Raw genomic sequence first — 17329 nt, 5'->3', positions numbered from 1 at the left:
AAGTTTCAAGGTCTCATTTCAGAAGGAGGATCAGTTTCACCCAGCAGAAGCACCATAGTTTAAGTTCAGGGGAGGCAGTCACTAAAACTGCAGTGTTTTAGTTTATGGAACTTCTAAGCCAGGAGAGCTTGTATAAAACTCCTATTATTAGAACTGAAAAGGTTCACGCCAGTGATCTCTGAAGGGAACTGGTAAGATTATTTCCATGGTCTAAGGAAAAGGAACTGGGAAGAATTAATTAACAAAAATACCTAGAGTTATGAAATGAGTGAAATTTCTTTAGAATTGAATATCTGTTAAAGGATAGCGTTGAGAAGCAAGTTAAAATCTTGTTTTGCTGTTTGTATTAAGTTCTTTTTCCCCCAGTCGTCTCATATCTTTGTTTTGTGTAATGAATTTGTGATATGGTGTTAAAGAACATCTACAGGTATATGAGAATAATACAATCATAATACTGTTCACAGCCCAAACTGCCCAAACTAAAATCTTAAAGTATCTGAAATCGGGCATGGTCTTGGTTCTGAGGTGCTAAACTTGTATTTTGCTGTACCGGGTACAGCTGATATTTGAATTGTACAAACTCCCTTATGTGCTTAAAAGTCACACTAACATCCTTCATTCCTCCACTCCAGCAGACTAGTGTACAGATGCAGTAAAGTTTTGTTGTTCCTTTTTCTGATTTCTTTTTCACCCCGTCATCAAAGGTGATGTTTGGGCTTTATGGTTCTGTTAGCCCTGCTACCCTTTGATAATTCGATAAGTGGCCTTCGTCATGTGCCCATTGTTCGTCAGGCTGCCTTGGCAATCTTGTGGAAATTGGGCAGTAAAAGGAACAAAATTGAGAAGCTTTTGAACAGGCATTAGTATATTACAGAAGTTATGAAGCGCAACTGCCATCTGTAGCTCAGTTGGTAACAATCTTGCCTGGGAGTCAGAGGGATCCACTGGGTGTTCTTGTACATGAATCACTAAGGCTAGCATGGAGTTACAACAAATAATTAAGAAAGCAAATGAAATGTTGGCCTTTACCACTCTGCCTCGAGTACTGTGTACCGTTTTGGTCTCTATCCAAAAAGAAGGGATACATTTCCATTGAAGGCAGTTCATAGAAAGTTCACAAGGCTGATTGCTGGGATGAAGTGTGTGTATCCTACGAGGAATAGGTGAGATAGTTGTACATTTAAGGGCAGCTCACCACTACTATCTTGAGGGTAATTAGGGATGAACAGTAAAAATTCCGCCATTTCCAATAAGTTCAATTCAGATGAACACACCCTCATGATCATCCAGGTGGTGTCCACTTCGATTCCAAATGTGTGCCAGATTACCAAAGTAACCTCTTCTATTGACTTCTTCTTTACATCCACTGCATTAGGCAGGTGGAACCTCAGTTTGACTGGTCAATGGACACCGTGGACGATAATTAAGCCTCTGACGACTCCTCTGTGTAAAAGGTCCTAGAGCATCAGTTTGTCCACCTGATGGATCTTTGGATCTCACTGGAATGTCTCTAATAGTGCAGCACTTCCCTTGGAAGTGCACTTCAGTGTCAGCCAAATTGTTGTACCTGGCTCTTGCGATGGTACTTTCTACAACCCACAACCTCCTGATCAGCTGTTAAGAAACAAACAGGAGTTTTGATTTGTGCACATATCGCTTGTGATTCAGGGGTTAAAAAAAAACACTTGTGATTCAGTTGGTAGCGCTGTTGGTTCAGTGTCACAAGATTCTGCGTTCAAATCTCAAGCCAAGTCTCAGGCACATCAGTGTAGTACTGAGGCAGTCCAGAGACATTGAAAAGCATAACATAAATGCAGATTTATTAAAGGCTCCGCCTCATGTAAGTCAGAATTTCAGTTCAACATACCCAGAGTTCTTTAACTAGATTGTTCAAGTAAACATGAATGATCTCCTGACCAACAATTGTAGTTTGCTACAACAGACGTGATATGTGAGAGATGCAATGTACAAATAAACATCCAATTTGAATGGAAATTGGAATAGTTAAATATTTATTAAAATGTTGCATTTAAATGCAAAAAAAAATTTGTATTTTTCTTGTCCCATTCTGAGTGTTAATGTTTGTAAAACAGGCAAATTTTTTTTACATCTTGGTATTGTAATCATGAAGTAGCAGCATTCACTTTGCATAAAGTGGACAAGATTTTCTGGTAGAGAGCTTTGTTTGAGAAGGTAGAGGAAGTTTAATTAAAATGTTAATTGCCAGAGCATATACCTTAAAATATAATTTCTAGCATTTTAAGAGTGAGGGTTTACTATTACAGGACCAATAACAGTTAACAAGCCTTTCCCTTACATAGTTGTGGACAATAGACTTGTCAACTAATCATCAGCACAAGGAAAGAAAAGGAACTTCAAGAGAAGGAGAAAATAGAAAAATATCTAGAAACTAAAACCATAATCACGAATAGTCAACATACATTTCAAAAGGCAAAATCTTGCATGACCAGTTGCCTTGTATTCATCGGCAAGATGACGTAATAGATGTAAATTGCTATTTGGAGAAGAACCTGTATGTTTTTTTTAATGCATGGCTTGTTGCGCATTGAGCCCCAGACTTTGCATGGCATTGCCAAATTGCAGTGATCAGGGGCTTGTATGACTTGGAGCAACATTTTGCTACAACTTTTTATTCATGTTCAGTAATGAGCCAATCCACCATTGAATAAATTTTATTGTGGTAGATTGGTTGAATGGTGACCTTTGCTCGTCTTGTCACAGGCTGCTGTAAAGTAGGTTTATGGGATTTTTGAATGATGAGAGTCACCATCCTTTACCCCATCCCCAGCTACAGTCCTAACTGCATGTTTGTCAAGAAAGGCCCTATTTGTTTTGCAGACAGCCTTCAGTCAGCTGTTTTTCACTTGCTGAGCTGGTTGGTAGCTGCAGCCGCACTAACTGTACTGAAGAACCCTTTCATGTGGGACCCGAAAGAATGTTTCAAAGATGGCCTCAACAGCTCCGTGAAGGCCTGCTTTGTTAACGTCAGCATGGGAAACTGATGCCCAAATGCGATCAAAATGGGGATCCATCATCAAAATTGTTGTCAGTTTCTGCTAAACACAGAGAACAGAAATAATGATTGTTGCTTGACGCGTCACATCTATCGATCAACATGAGGCAAACCTGTAAGGCTAAGTAAGATGGAGTTCATAAGCTGTTTGCAAACCCACAGCCCACACTGATACTTCACTCAAACTCCAGTCATCCACGAGGTTAGATTGACTATGACATGAGGTGCTGGTGGTGAATTGATGTAATATTTAGATTTCCAAATGGTACAGTAATATAGACAAATGAACAATGTCAGAGGACAAGCATTGAATGGATAACTGTCCACCTGGGAGAGAGAAGGCAGAGCTTTGGGGTAAAAGCTATCTTTTCAGAGTGACAGACTGTGAGAAATGGAGTCCTACAAAGTGCTGGGGTCACTTATATTAAAAATTTAGACTTTAGAATCAAATATAATCCCTAAATTTGTGACCAGTAGATAGGGATAATCAACACCTGGACAGAAGCACGGCAGAATAAATTACAAAACCGGGTTTTAGAATACTCATGATTGGTAAATGATTTTCAAAATAGAAATATGTTGTAAATAATTTGTATGGGAAGAAATAAAAACATGTTGCATTTACTTAAAAATAAGAATCTAAATGCACCAGAAAAGTGATCTTGGAGTACAAGTAGACGTCACAAAGTTGTGATTTTGATTAATAAAGCTAAACCAAAAGCAAATGTCTAAAATAAAAATAACAAAAGCAAACCAGATAGCAGGGTTTATTTCTGGAAGGATAGAATTGAGAAGTTCAGTTAAACTCTCCTGAGCCCTAGTTTGATTATATGTGGAGTACTGTCTACAGTTTTGGTCACCATAAACAAGATATTTACTCACCGGTGTGGACTAAAAAGAAGTTTATAAGGTTTTGTTTATTCACTTGGACAAATGCATCACTGGCTGACTAGCATTTACCTCCAATCTCTTGAATCGTTGTGGTGAGCAGCCTTCTTGAACTGCTGCAGTCCACATTCTGTAGGTTGACCCACAATGCCCTTAAGAGGGAATTCCAGGATTTGACCTAGCGACAGTGAAGGAATGGTGATATATTTCCCAGTCAAGATGATGAGTGGCTTGTAGGAGAACCTATGGAGCCATTCAGCATGGAAACAGACCCTTTGGTCCCAATGTGACCTGGTCCCATTTGCCAGTATTTCACCTATATCCCTCCAAACCCTCTAGGAAGATGGAACATTTCACCTATTGGGAATAGAGGATGTGGCATGGAAATAGTAAGCTGAGGGATGACCTAATAATAATTTTCAAACTTATGAGATGCTTTGATAGTATGGACATACCTAATTCAACTTGTGGGGCTGAGCAAGACTGGATGTCACCCACATAAGATATTCGCTAAGAAATAAAATAGGCAATTTTGAAAAAAACTCAACTGAGTGAATGATAAATATGTGAAGTTTGGTCCCACAGTAATTGAGGTGAGTTAAACAAATTAATTTAAAGGGAGGCTGCATGAGCATAAGGGAGAAAGTAGTAGAGGGTTATGATAGGTTTGGATGACAAATGATGACCAAAGAATTGAGTGGAGCACAGATGATGTTCTATACTCATTAGGCCAAAAGGCCTGTTTCTGTGCTGAATGCTGTGGATTCAGAATGCTATAGCATGGAAAGAGGCCCTTTGACCAACTACATTCACGCTGTTCATCAAGAATCTCATTAGCAAGCCCTTGGAGTGTAGTTTGAATGCTATTGCATATCAGGGATTTGTCTGAATACTTGTTGGATCTTGTGATGGTTCCTGCCTCCTCCATCCTTTTAAATAGAGTTCCTGATGCCCACTGTTTTCTGTGTAAAAGCATTTTTCCTTAAATCCCTTCTAAACCTCTTGCCCTTTACCTTCACTCTGGTAATTGACCCCTCTATGATGCGGATAAGTTTATTTTTATCAACGCTAGCTATGTCCCACATAATTTTGTAGATCTCATTCAGCTGCACCTCAGCCTTTTCTGTTCCAAAGAAAGCAATATGAGTCCATGTAGTTTCCCTTCATAGCTGAAATACTTGAGCCATGCAACACCCTGGTGAATATCCCCTGCACCTTCTCTAGTAGTATTGCATCCTTCCTATGGTGTGGAACTGCACATTGAGGGGGACTGTAATTCCCTTGTACTTGAGAAACAGTGAGATAAAGCCAAATATTCTACGGGAGGCCTGAGTGGGAAATCCTTTTTACTCTATTTACAATTTGGTTGAACAGAAAAATGGCTGTGGAGATGACAGCCTTTATTCTTGTAAAGTAAAATTAATAGATGGTCATATTACATGGACTCAGAAATGTGATCACAGTCTGTTGTTTGTGCAAGTAATTGTGAGAATACAGAGTACAGATTTTGATCTTTCCTTGTATCTTCCACTGGTTTTGTGTGTTACCAAATTGATCAAGAAGTAACAAAACTCTTGAGGCAGCCAGGGCTGAGCAGTGAGTTCGGTCTCCACAGTTTGCTTCCTTTGTGCTCCATCTTATCCACCTATATTTAAAATTAGGCATCACAGGCAAATCTAGGTTAGTTGAGGACTGCTGACTCACCTTCATAAGTTAACTTCACTAATAGCCGTGAATGAAGGCATTTTCTTTCTCCTTCAGCAGGAGATTTGCAGAGAAAGGACAGTCAAAAGATAGCTAGTACTGAAGGTTGCCTTGTACCACTACATCGGAGAGACAGAGAGCCATAACAAAGATTGTGTCTCTTGTCCATTTGAAGCTGATTGACTTCAGTTACTGCAGCAGGCTTAACATGACCATGCACATGGCATCCTTTTTCAATACTGAGTTCAGCCTTACATGCCATAAATGACCGTATTGAAGTTTGAACTTTGTATGTTCCGCTTCCAATCCGTCGGCGTGATTTCTCCCATTCGATCTGGAGCATGCCTGTTATTTTCTCAAAACTCTCTCTACACTTTGTTGCAATAATTAAATAATAGATTAAAGTTTCATCACCTCAAGGGTTTATTTGCCCATCTTGCTTATTTCTGAGCATTCCTTTCAACCTATGCATAATTCTATTGAAGCTTTACCACATTGTTTTCTTTCCTTTAGTTTGGACTAAAAATTGCTGTTTGCTGGAGCACATTGAGAATTGTGTACAATGTAGCATTTTTTCTGGAATTGTGGGAGCAGAATCAGCCTCTTAAACAGCCAATGATTTGAACTGAAAGATGACTGCATGTCATTGATGTTCTGATTGGCTCCTGACCAAGTGTCCTTAGCTTGTGTGGGGCATTGCAGCAGAGATCTACACGACCTGAAAACTGATACCATCAAAAAAAGTGTTGCTCTCTGTCTCTCGGATGAAGTGGTACAAGGCAACCTTCAGTACTAGCTATCTTTTGACTGTCCTTTCTCTGCAAATCTCCGGCTGAAGGAGAAAGAAAATGCCTTCAATGACAGTGAAAGGATGAATTTGAAGTATTTATGTGCAACAACCATGTCTCAACAGCATAGAATTAAAAGGAATAGAAAGCAACTCATTGAAGTCTGATCCACACGATGGTTTTATGGAACTGTTTCCCAGAGTTCTTTTGCTTTTATTTCCAGCCTAAGCATCCATGTTTTGTGGAAATTTAACTTGGTGTAGAGTTTGTAGCAGCAATTCATGTGTCAGCAGTTCATATTTCCTTTTTGTTATTAGTTGAAAGCAATTTATTTGTAATACTGTAATTTTCTTGTGAAGTACTTACTTTTAGTCTGGATTTGTCGGTTAGTTAAGTTGGGAATTTCGTATAGTTTGACTAAATCTTTCCACATTTATGGTGATAATAGGAATCATGAGGCTTGATCTCCAGCACACAACCCCAGTGACTCGTGACTCAGAAAACTACCCCAGTGAACGGATATCTGCATCTCCCTATTTTAATCCCTTCACTTTAGCTCTTGCCTAACTTGGAACTTCAAGACCTTTCTAGTCAGAGGCAAACCATAACCTATATGAAAATAACTACAGTACAATATTCTTCTTGAGGCACAACAGGATCAAGGAACTTTCACTGACTCCACTCCATTTTTTCCCATCTCCATTTGCTGGTGGTCTATCACAGCATTATGCATAATCTATAGCTCATCTTCCATATGGTTGCCAGTGACATCCAATTTTAAACCTCATATTAGGCATCATGTGGCTCAGAAAAGTACTCAACACTGTAGTCTTGACCTCCCCTCCAAATAAGCTCCAATTTGTTCAGAATTTTACCCTGTTGATATTCCACTTACAGAGTTGACAGTTGGCTTCCCAGCATCCGTTTCAAAACAAGCTGTCAGTTTTAAATCTCACAGTGGCTCCACTTCAGCTCATCTTCATTATTTGACAAAATCTTGCATTTTGTGCTATCCTCTGCTGCTCTCTTTCTGGCTCAGCCACACTAGTTGCTTGGTCAGCTAATTGCACGTAAAACGTCTTGGATATTTGTTGCATCATAAATGTTTTGCAAGAATAAATTGTAATTGCTTAGTACCCTCCCACAACGCAAATTTATCGACATGAAAACAAGTCCTTGCAATCAAGGGAGATCTCAATGTAAATTGATAGAAAAACATTTGTGCTTATAATTATTGTTTTTGTTGTGTGCGTCAGCAAACTACATTCTGATAAAATCCCAGTGGTCAATTACAAGATGATGCTTAGGTTGATTCCTCCATAATCCCCTCTAATTGCTATTTGAGATGGCTTGTGTCATTAACTGCAATCAGAAGCTAGAGGATATCTAGCACACAATGACAGACAGTAATTGGGTTGCTGTGTGGATGTTCTATCTGGTCTGTATCCTACTAATTATCTTGGATGTAGCAAGCCAAGGCAACTTACAATTATCAAATCTTCTGGCAGCAACTCTCGATAGAATGGATGCTAATGGCTGATGAAGTAAAGATTTCCCATTTGATTCAGGTGACTCTTTGCACAGTTCACATGATAGTAATTTTTTGAAATCGTTCATGGAATGTGGGCACCGCCTGTTTACCCAACATTTATTGCCCATGATCTGAATGGCTTCCTAGGCCATTTTAGAGGGTGTTTGAGAGTCAACCATAGTGCTTTGGATCTGAAGTCATGTGTAGGTCTAGCCAGATTAGGATAGCAGATTTCCTTCCCTAAAGAATATTAGTCAGCCAGATGCATATTTGTGACAATTCACAATGATTACATGGTTGCCATTAGACTGTTTAAATTTCATATTTTAATTAAACTCACATTTCGCCATGTTTCAGCTGTATGAACATGAGTATTCTGGGTGACTAGTGACATTATCACTACATGACTTGATCATTTACCACGAAGCCACTGCTTCCATTTATCTTGGATACAACCTTTCTTCATATAGTTCAAAATAAGTTCTGAAATAAACAAATGAAAGTTTAAGTGAAAGGGATGGTTACAAGCTTTTGGCTCTCTCCTGTTGATTGGCAACCTTTAACTTCTTTCTCACCCAGTTTGACCTGTCTCTTTCTGAACATTCTGTACTGCATTCTCTCAGGTGTCACAGTGACTTCATCGAAACTGCTGATAACGGTGGTGCTGTTATTTGATGTGGCAGCCTCTGCCTTGCAGAGGCTAACCCCCAATCTTAGATATTTCCTCTTATCTCCTGCAGACCAAGACCTCACCATTGGACATCAAGCTGTTATTTCCAGGACTGTCACTGATCTCATCTCTGGAGATCTCCCCTCCACAGCCTCCCATCTCATTGTCCCCCAAACCTGCACAGCTTGCTTCTACCTTCTTCCCAAAATCAACAGAGGACTACCCTGATAGACCCATCAGCTCAGCTTGTTACTTCTCCACTGAACTAATATTTTTAACTATTTTGACTCTTTATCTTCCCATGTTCAACAAGCACAAAAAACACAACTCTTTCTGCAGTGCTACAGTGATGTCATTGTTACTGCTTCCTGCTCTCGTCTGGATTGGAAAAATTAATTATTTTTGCTTCCAATTTCCATCTCTGTCTCATCCTCACTGGATCGCCTGATTTCTCTTCCCTTTCTTGATTTCACTGTCTCCATTTACGAGGATAGGCAGCTTGCCAGTGTCCACTACAAACCCACTGACTCTGATAGTCACTTCGACTACACCACCTCACGCCCTGCTTCCTGTAGGATTCCGTTTCATTTTCCCAATATCTCTATCACATCTGTTCTGATGATACTACCTTTCACTGCCTCTGCTGTCCTTTCCCCTCAATTGACAATTTCTTCCCCTCCACTCTCATTTCCTGCACTTCTGCCTACATCCCTTCCTCTCTCTTACGTAACAGAGATAGGGTTCCCCTTGTCCTCGTTGAATAGACTGGTTTGTGTTAAATCAGAGGATTACGCTCTGCCAATTTTGCCATCTCCAGCAGGATACAACCACCAAACGCATCATCATCTACTTTCCACTGTTAACATGCCACAGGGATAATTCATTCCACCACATATTGCCTCACTCCTCTATCATCCCTAATACTTCCTTCCTCCCCTGTCCCATGGCAGCTGCCAGTGTGATTGCAAAAGGTATACCACTTACACTTTCCCATCCTCTGTCTAAGGCCCCAACCGTGCCTTCCACGTAAAACAGCAGTTTATTTCTATTCTTATCAATGTCATCTACTGTTTGCCACTTACAATGTGGTCTTCTTTATGTTGGTAAGACCAAGAGTAAATTGGGTGACTTCTTTGCAGAACGTTTCCGTTCTGCCCGTAAGAAGACCCTAACCTTCCAGTTGCCTGACATTTCAACAAACTATCTTGCTCCCATGCTAACATCTGAGTGTAGAGCCAGATATTATAGCAAAGTTTAAGAGGTATTTGGATAGTTACATGAAGACGGACATAATAGAGGGTAATGGACCATGTACAGATGGGTGAATTAGTCTAGAATAGCATCATGATTGGCACAGACCTGGTGGGCCAAAGGGCTATGCTGTACCGTTCTATGTTCTATCCCCGTGTTAGGTCTGCTGCATTGTTCCAGCAAAGCTCAATACAAAATGGAGAGAAAGCACCTCATTTTCCACTTGGGCACTCTACAACCTTCAGGACTATAGGATTCAACATGCAGTTCTACAGTGTCATTTTAGATTTTTTCCTTTTCACATGTAACATTAACATCTACATCGCACCTTATCACTAACAAACCATTTGTCTTTTGTAGTCTGTTTCATTCGTAATCTAGTTGACTCGCTTCTCCTCCCCTTCTGTCAACAACATAAAAACCACCATTCTCCAAACCCCTTCGGTTGTGAAGATGCACCATACTTGACTTAATGCTGTCAAACCTGCTGAATTTCTCTAGCATTCTGTTTCTATTATAGAAAATGCTTGCTTTATCAGCAAAAGATCCATATGTGACTCAATGAAAAACTATTTATGCAGTGGTTATGGTCTGGAATGCACTGCCTGGAAGGTGATGAAATTGGATATTATAATTATTTTCAATAGAGATTTGAATCTAGACGTCACAAGGAAAAGCAAGGCGGGTGGAGTTAATTATTTTGTTCTTTTAAAGAACTGGCACAGATATGAAGGCTCAACTGTCCTATGCTGTCTGATTTTCTGATTATGGTGCAGCTACAGACAATTAATGCTAGTGTTTGTCAGGAACACAGATACTTGAAGAAATCATGTTGTGGTAGCACTGGGCAGGCCACTGATTACATGTGTCTGGTGAAGTCTTAACTGTATCAAGCTCATGTCGAGAAATAGACCACTAAGTACTGATTCCTTGAGATAATTCCACAGGCAAGGGAAATGTGCATTAAATATTGTTCTGGGTGAGGATTTTATTGAGCATAGAATGGGGCATTATCATTCCGATGAATCTGTGATCTTTACAAGATGGTCTGTCACTGGTTTGCTATATAGTCTGCGTATAACAACACCTTGTATTTATGTAGTGCCTTTAAAGTAATGAAGCATTCCATCATCAAGAAATTTACAGGAAGAAATGGAAGGACCTTGCTGTCAGACTTGTAGATTTTTTTTAAACCGGTTTACTACTTAACCGTAATGCTTTCTTTAACCTGCACAGATTAGATGTAATAGAACAAGAACATAAGATATAGGAGCAGGAGTAGGCCATCTGGCCTGTTAAGCCTGCTCTGCCATTCAATAAGATCTTGGCTGATCTTTTCATAGACTCAGCTCCACTTACCTGCCTGTTCACCATAGCCCTTAAATCCTTTACTGTTCAAAAATCTATCCATCTTTGCCCTAAAAACATTCAACGAGGTAGCTTTAACTGCATCACTGGGCAGGGAATTCCACAGATTCACAACCCTTTGGGTGAAGACAGTTCTCCTCAACTCAGTCCTAAATCTGCACCCCCTTATTATGAGGATATGCCCCCTAGTTCTTCTACTTCCTGCCAGTGGAAATTGCCTCCCTGCTTCTATCTTTATCTATTCCCTTCATAATTTTATAAGCTCCTACAAGATTCACCACCCCCCACCCCCAACAAAACGGCCATTCTTCTAAATTTCAATGAATATAGTCCCAGTCTACTCAATCCCTCCTATAAATCGAACCTCTAAAGTCAGGATTCAACATCGTGAACCACCTGTGTACCCCCTCCAGTCCCAGTGCATCCTTTCTCAAGTTACGAGACCAGAGTTGTACATAGTACTCCAGGTGCGGCCTCACCAGCACCCTGTAGCAACTGCAGCATAACCACCCTGTTTTTAAACTTCATCCCTCTAGTCATGTATTCCATTTGCCTTAATTACCTGCTGCACCTGCAATCCAAAAGAACGCCAAATTTTGTAGATAGCGGAAATGAAAGATAAAATTTGTAACGTGTGTCTGACAAGTTATCCCTGTTTTTCTGTCTCATATGGGCCTGATGCATTGTGTGCCCTTTTTTTGAGTTTTAACTAACTAAAGAGAATTTTACTTATTGCATTGAAGAGTTTGATTAACCATAATTAGTCATGTTTGTTTTTGGTATTGTATCAGTTGAAATGCTCAGTTTTTGATCTGAAGGATGAAAATGCACTCACACCCACATTATAAATGAGTGCAGCTTGGAATCCCATTGACTGATGCCATCTCTCCAAAAAGAAAATGCAACCTTTCTGGCCATTGTAATTGACACCACCATGCTATCTGACCTTTTGAGCTTCATTCAATCCTTTTAAACTCCAATCGTGCCATTCCAGATGCATCTTTTTATTCTCCCTGCATTTTCAGTGAACCCAAAATTCCACCAGCTTCTCCAGTACTTCTTCACTTCCGTTAACCTCAAGTCTGTGGCACAGTCATTTCCTGCAGTTGCTATGTACCATCTTTTAAAGCTCATCTTTGCTAGCAGTTAATTGCTGCTATGGAATGTTAATTTTTCTTAACTAAGATGTGCATTTTGCTTTTCCCATTATTAAATTTACACTAATTTGTTCAGCTCCACCATATGTTGAAAGAAATAAGGTGATATATCGTTGTGGACAGAAATGTTCATTTTCTCCTGAATTGTAGATATGAAGAGGATCCATGGGTTAACAGTTTATCAGTGGGTTATTTCCATTTTGAATGCTTCTGTACTGACCATATTGTGTAAAAAGTTCCCTTCTTTAACTCTTTCAAGGACTGTGCAGTGTATGATCATTTTAAAACCAATTTATCATAAAAGTAAACATTATTGCAATAAAGTAAAATTGGTGTTTACAGCTGTCTTCCAAATACAGGGTTAAATAAATAAACTACATAATTAATTCTGCATTCTAGTTCTGTCCTAGATTGTCTATTATCTTCCGCCCTATCTAAACTTCAGCTCATGCGAAACTCTGCTGCGTACATCCTGCCCACCATTCTCGTTCTCCCATCACCCTTATGCTCGCTGTCCTACGTAGGTTTGCGGGAACAAACAGTTCATGTCCAGACTCTCTGATCATTATGATCTCCTCGTACTGCTGGTTCTGGCATCTTGAGCACCCCCAATTTTTAATTGCTCCGCAGTTCACAACCAGATACTTAGCTCCAGCCCAAGTTCTGGAATATCCTTGCACAGTGTTTGCTGTTCTGTTCTTCTGCACTTCTAAGCAGCCTCCCAAGAGCTAGCTCTTGAATGAAGCTTTTCGTAATCCGGTGTACTACTTCCTGTATGGCTCTGTTGCAGGTTTTGTTATTGTTTTAAATATTTCAGCATACTGTCTTAAAATTCCTATACAAATACAATTTGTTGTACAAAAATATATGAATCTTGAAAAAAAATGCTTTTTTTTAAGTTAAAGGAAGAGCTTGTGTTTGTCCAGCATTTTTCACAAACCCAGGATGCCCCAAAGCACTTCACAACTAGTGAACTACTTAAAGTATTCATTGGCATAGACAGTATAGCAGTCAATTTGCCCAAAGAGAGAATTAATTTTAAAAAGCAGTTAATCTGTAACATGGTTGGCTGAGGAATGAATATTGGCTACAGAAAAGTTCCTCTGTTTTCCTGGAACAGTGCGTTATGTCTGCTTGAGAATAAAGTGAGGATCTTGTTTAAATAACAAAAACTTTCAGGTCTGTGCTGGACTATGAACCAGTTCAAGGTAATGGATAAAAATTAAGAGTGCTCAATTTCAGTAGCTGTGTCAAGTACTGATCTTTAAAGTCATTAATCTGTTTCTTATTAATTCTTAGAAGCAAATTTGTTTTACCAACAGAATTCCATTGTGCAACAGCAGCTATTAATGTGCATCTGTGTATTTCCATGGTGTCTCTGTCCACGGAATGTCAGCAGGCTTCCAATAAGTGGCTGACAATTTTGCGTACTTATTTTTTGAGTTTTGATGAGTTTGAGATCATTAGAATGTTAAAAAACAGTATGTGCACAGATCGTCTTTGCATCTAGTTGGGCCTGTGGTCTGTTTAATAAGGGCATGACATTCCCTCTTTACAGGTGGGGTTACTATGAATGACTGTGATGTGTGCAATAAAGATTTATTTAGTGTTCCTGTTCAGTATTTCACTTTCAATGACGTCAACAATATCATTCCAAATGGGAAGTGCTGGAAAAGCCTAGAGGGTTGATAAAACATGGAACTGTTAGCTAAATTTATCTCCAAATGTAAACTGTTAGTTGGAAGGTTTATGCGTCCTATGAACTAAAAGCTGTTTCTCACTTGTGTGCGAGTGGCTAGGGTACCCTGAGTAGGATAATCAACCTTCAAATGTAGTAAATCCTCAGATTGCCCACTATGTCAGCAATCATTTTTGATCATGGAACATACATTGTTAAATCGGTTTCAGATTAAATCTTGTCCTGTTTACTCGCGTGTAAAGCAAAGCAAGACTTAAAAAGCAGAAACAAGGTACAGAAGCAGAAGTGTGAAAGGAATGGTGTCTCCCATCTTCACCCAATTAAATGCCATTCCTCCAAATTCCCCTTGGGGGATGAGCATTAATTTTGCCCTATAAGACGGTCTGTGACAAGAGAATAAATGTTTGTGCTAATGACACTGTACTATTCTGTATGTCAGCAACCTTCTGCATAAAAACAGTCCTTCTAACTTGCTTAATAAAGTATGGAGCTGGATGAACACAAGCAACCCTCTCCACCTATCTTCTCCTCTCACCATCCTTGGTCCCCCTCCCACTCCACCTATCTTCTCCTCTAACCATCCTTGGTCCCCCTCCCACTCTCTCCCTCTTTATTTCAGAACCCTCTCCCCATCCTCCTCTCAAGGGTCTAGACCCGAAACATCAGCTTTTGTAAAAGTTCCTAAGATGTTGCTCGGCTTACTGTGTTCATCCAGCTCCACACTTTATTATCTTGGATTGTCCAGCATCTGCAGTTCCCATTATCTGTGATCACACTTCTAACTTGCTTACTATTTTAATTGATAATTCCTTTTCACTTGCTGCTCAATCAGAATAATTAGTTTGTTTTAAGCAGTCTATGAAAAATTCTTTAACAATTTTAAAAGCTGCAGTTGCAGCTCTCTGTAGGTCATCTTTTGGCCAGTGAAATTAATCCCAAAATCTTGTTTAGTTATTCATACATAACTGTTGTTTGCCATGCATGGCTTAAAAAGCCCTTTGCATAATGGGCTGACCCAAACTGTGGATAGGATAGGAAATATGACCTAACCAATATACATTATAAATATTTTAAATTGTGCGTTTTAATCCTCAAGGTGTCTGTTCATCCACATTCACAATATTCTTTCCAGTTTGAATGTATCACCTCTCAGTTTTCCATTTTAAGTTGCTGCCTTTCTGTTTATTGTGTTAACTCGTCAAAGTCTTTTTGAAGTCTCTCTCTTGGTATTCCTTGCTGCTTACAAACTGCTTTACCTACCTACAGATGCCCTTGAAAAGGTAGTGGTGAGTGACTGACGCCTTGAACAATTGCACACCACAGATACACCCACAGCTGTTAGAGCTGGGAGTTCTAGAGTTTTGATCGGTGAAGGAATGGTATAATAGTTCATGATCTTCGGTGGGATCTTGATGTACTTATCCTCCTCCATTAGTAGAGGTTGTGGGTTCTGAATACGCTGGTGAAAGAGCCCTGGTGAATTGCTGTAGTTCATGTTGTAGATGATGTTCACTGCTGCTGCCACTTTCTGCTGTTGGAGGGAATGGATGGTGGATGGGATCAAAACTAAAATGGGCCTAGTCTTGATCTTTGGGGTACTGCACTTCCCAACTGATGTGCAGTCCATCAAACTCGTTCTTTTTTTTAAAAGAACAATATATCCATGCTACAGTATACAGACAAGGAATTGGTTTGTGGGGGTGCAAAAAGGAGGGGCTGTCTGTTTAACAATTTTATACTGTTTCATTAATTGTCAGGAAAATTGATATCGGTAACTGTATGGATAGCATGGGCAGGAATTGAAAATTGGCTGGCTGACAGGAAGCAAAGAGTAGTGATAAACGGGTCCCTTTTGGAATGGAAGGCAGTGACCAGTGGGGTTCCACAAGGTTCGGTGCTGGGACTGCAGCTATTTACAATATACATTAGTGATATAGACGAAGGCATTAAAAGTAATATTAACAAACTTGCTGATGACGCAAAGCTGGGTGGCAGTGTGAAATGTGAGGAGGATGTTGTGAGAATACAGGGTGACTTGGACAGGCTGGGTGCGTGGACGGATGCATGGCAGATGCAGTTTAATGTGGATAAATGTGCGGTTATCTACTTTGGCAAGAGCAGGAAGGCAGATTTCTATCTCAATGGAGTCAAGTTAGGTAAAGGGGAAGTACAAAGAGATCTAGGTGTTCTTGTACATCAGTCAATGAAAGCAAGCATGCAGGTACAGCAGGCAGTGAAGAAAGCTAATAGCATGCTGGCCTTCATAACAAGAGGAATTGAGTATAGGAGAAAAGAGGTCCTTCTGCAGCTGTACAGGGCCCTGGTGAGACCGCACCTGGAGTATTGTGTGCAGGTTTGGTCTCCAAATTTGAGGAAGCACATTCTTACTATTGAGGGAGTGCAGCATAGGTTCACGAGGTCAATTCCTGGAATGGTAGGACTATCATATGTTGAAAGATCGGAGCGACTGGGCTTGTATACACTTGAGTTTAGAAGCATGAGAGGGGATCTGATTGAGACGTATAAGATTATTAAGGGATTGGACACCCTGGAGGCAGGCAGCATGTTTCCGCCGATGGTTGAGTCCAGAACCAGAGGACACAGTCTAAAAGTAAGGGGCAGGTCATTTAGAACAGAGTTGAGGAAAAACTTCTTCACCCAGAGAGTGGTGGATATATGGAATGCTCTGCCCCAGAAGGCAGTGGAGGCCAACTCTCTGGATACTTTCAAGAAAGAGAGCCCTTAAAGATAGTAGAATCAAGGGTTATGGGGATAAGGCAGGAACAGGATACTGATTGTGGATGATCAGCCATGATCATAATGAATAGTGGTGCTGGCTCGAAGGGCCGAATGACCTACTCTAGCACCTATTGTCTATTGAATCTCCTGATCAGAAAGAGGATTCTTTAGCCAAATTGAAGTGGGAATATTTTAATTCTGGTCAAGGCAGCTTTCCTTTCACGGAAGCTAGACAGTATTGAATGTGTTTCTCATATCCAATGTAAATATGTAATTCAATTCATGTTTCTAGTAGTGAGAGCTGGAGCTGTAAGGGAGAACTATTATCTGAAATCATCTAGTGGCTGGAATCTCACATCACCTGATCAGAATTTGCTTCATCGTTTCTCCTATTTTCTGCTTTCTGGACCTTGCACCTCCTTCAATGTTTCGATTTGAAAAGTGATAAATTTCTTGTATCTTGTCCTTTTTGCAGTATTTTTTAAAATAAACCTTTTATT

General features: G+C 39.9%; 1 protein-coding gene across 2 annotated transcripts in view; it reads left to right on the top strand.

The window, feature by feature from the left end:
- orai2 (ORAI calcium release-activated calcium modulator 2) overlaps positions 1-17329 on the top strand; it is a 64529-nt gene that overhangs the window by 36248 nt on the left and 10952 nt on the right. The window lies entirely within an intron of this gene.

Source organism: Stegostoma tigrinum, chromosome 27 (genome assembly GCF_030684315.1).
Source record: "Stegostoma tigrinum isolate sSteTig4 chromosome 27, sSteTig4.hap1, whole genome shotgun sequence".
NCBI lineage: Eukaryota > Metazoa > Chordata > Chondrichthyes > Orectolobiformes > Stegostomatidae > Stegostoma > Stegostoma tigrinum.
This window is presented reverse-complemented; position numbering and strand designations above follow the sequence as displayed.